The following is a 2,830-nucleotide window of genomic DNA, read 5'->3' as shown; positions in this document are numbered from 1 at the left end:
AGTATAGTATTAATAGTTATTAGTTGCTAGAATAGTAGTTATAACATCAGCGAATGAACTATACGTGAAGTTGCGTAGATACGCAATAATACATTTTAATATGCGTAACTGATGGAGCAATACAGTCTGCTTCGGCTTCCCCAGTGCGAATTATCACACGAGACACAAGTTAAGGCATGGCAAAGCAGCGATTACTAGTATCGAAGTAAGATATCTACTTCTATAGTATTAATAATAAAGAGGCAAAAGTGGAGGCAACAAGTTTCTATACGCACTAGCGAGATGCGAAGAAGAACATTGCACATGCCGTACCAGCTTAACAAGTTAGATATTATAAGAACACATGATCTATCATCTCGGTAATACATTGACGGCTGGCTAATTCTTAACGTTGGTCACCTGGTCGTATACCTACTTTATTTATTTAGACAGTCGCAGTTGGCTAGGATCAGAAGGCGGGCAAAAAAATAGTGTGAACTCTTTAGCCATGAAGCCTGAGTAAGTGGCTCCAGAGCGAACAGGCCGGTTAAACAAAACAAGGACAGGCATCGCGGAGAGCAATAGCACGAGCTGCCATGTGAAGCGCACGATGTACAGACTACGACGGGACATCGGGGGCATCATCAATGATCATGCATGGATTTCAAGAGTCCATCGTTAGAGTTCTTATCTCTTAGAGTTATAGAGAGTCCCTTTTATTGGATTCTTTGATGGATTCATGCAGTTATGTGACGGTAGAGCTAAGAAGGAGGCAATTTAATGTACGCGTGCCAACTTAGGTATAATCACGCGGAATGGCTTCAGACTTACTAGTGATAATTAGTGCTTCACGGCCACTTGACTTATTTAGCAGTAGATCGTTTAATAGCAAAATTGCCAGTCTTGCCGTGATTATACACAGTCGTTATGCACTCAAACGACGCGCGCGTCGCTCGCACGACGCCGCACTACAACATACACACACACCACCCACACTCACACACACCACAACACACCACGCGCGCGCGCGCGCCGCCACCACCCATCCACACACCATACACACATCACACACCCACACACACACACATGCATACACGCACACACACACACGGCACCACCACACGACACCCACACACACACACCCACATCAACATCATCTCTATATAGTCTATGTATCTATATATTAGTATATATATACTTTAGGTCAGCGCGGCATTGCTAGGTTCTTCGCGGCCAAATATGATATATAATATAATTATGTTTAGAAAGAAAGAAGCAAAGACATAAACTGCATGATCGCGGATAATATGCTTCTGTAGATTTTTCTGCAGACAGCTAGCACTGCGTAGAACAAGCTTGGCATATACTATAGCGAGAGATGGGAGAGTGATGCAAATACATTACAGTTCATGTGCCATTGATTACATGCGTTAGCATGACAAACCATACCGTGTGTTTTGGTAACACTAGTATGTAGAATCATCGTCGTTTCCTCTCGCTAGGTGCCTAATATAGCAGTATTATACCACCTAGAGCTAGAATACCTGGAATATGCTGCATTACTGTCAGTATAGGTATTTATATATTGTATGTTATGTATACGGTGTATTATGCGTATGATGTATTAGTATATTATATAATATATCATTCGTATGACCATGCACAAACGGCGCGACTAACTATGTATATGTGTTTTATTTGAATGTATAATGTGTACTTCAGCGCTTGATACTCGCGACAGTGTGACGATGCTCTCGGTCAATGGTAACGCGTGTCATTGCTCGACGAGCACGTGTTTGCAGCGCGCCGGTGTCATGGTGATGCCGACGCGAACACGCGGTCAGCTGCTCGTGACGTCACACAGTTCGCTAATTGTGTTATGGAACAAGTCGACACGATAGTACTGTGGAGTCCCACACACTTAATATTATGACGATGCTTATCGATGATGAATTCGTGTGCGGCGGCAGCGATGCGGCCTCTTTGAATGTTGTTGACATGCGTTCGGGTTTCGCCGCCGCGCGGGTGTAAGTTTATGATCTTTACGTGCCTCTGGTCTGTTATGTAAGGGTTTATTTTAGTGCGTTTTGTTAATTTGTGCCTTATGCTAGCTGTCTTTCATTCTTCAGTGAGGCATCGATAGATTTTAATACCAAGTTTATACTCTTTATCCATGCGGATTTTAGCTGGATCACACGAGACAGGAAAGTGACGAGGAAATTTAACCCGATTGAGGCAACGAAGAACTGAGCGCGATCATTAATAGACGCGATATTAGTCAGAACTGCATACCGTCCGGCTGATTAACATTTGGCAACTAGTGTGAATCACCATAACTGCTCGATGCAATGGCAACCTCATGTGTGTTTCCCATGCCCAGGCGCAACGCATCTTCAATACACAGCAACGCAAGTGAATTATTATTTGTCGCTAAACGGGCGACGTATAGGTAGTAGTGTTTCTCAGCTTGTTATATAGCTGCTAACGCCGTCGGTATGCTATGCTGTGATAACGTAATTAGCCGTTACTCGATAATAAGCCTATGCCTTGTAATTCTCCGTCTCTCACAGATCTACACACGCTGTCGCTGATACCCCGCCCTTCAGGCGCGGCGGGCGCCGCTCGAACCACAAGCTATTAGGCTGTATTAATTGCACACGGCAACGATAGATATTGTATAGGAGATATTGTCAGGGTGATTATTAAACAACTTGTTTTCATGCCGCTCTGATTATCGCAGATTTTTATGCGTATTTCGCTATGCTAATCATTGTTGTGCTAATACTGATTATATCATTTTATTATATTCATATTACATATATTATATTATTTATATTTATATTTAGGATTA

Source organism: Priapulus caudatus, unplaced genomic scaffold, assembly GCF_000485595.1.
Source record: "Priapulus caudatus unplaced genomic scaffold, Priapulus_caudatus-5.0.1 Scaffold234, whole genome shotgun sequence".
NCBI classification, from domain to species: Eukaryota; Metazoa; Priapulida; class Priapulimorpha; order Priapulimorphida; family Priapulidae; genus Priapulus; species Priapulus caudatus.
Note: the sequence above shows the minus strand (reverse complement) of the source record.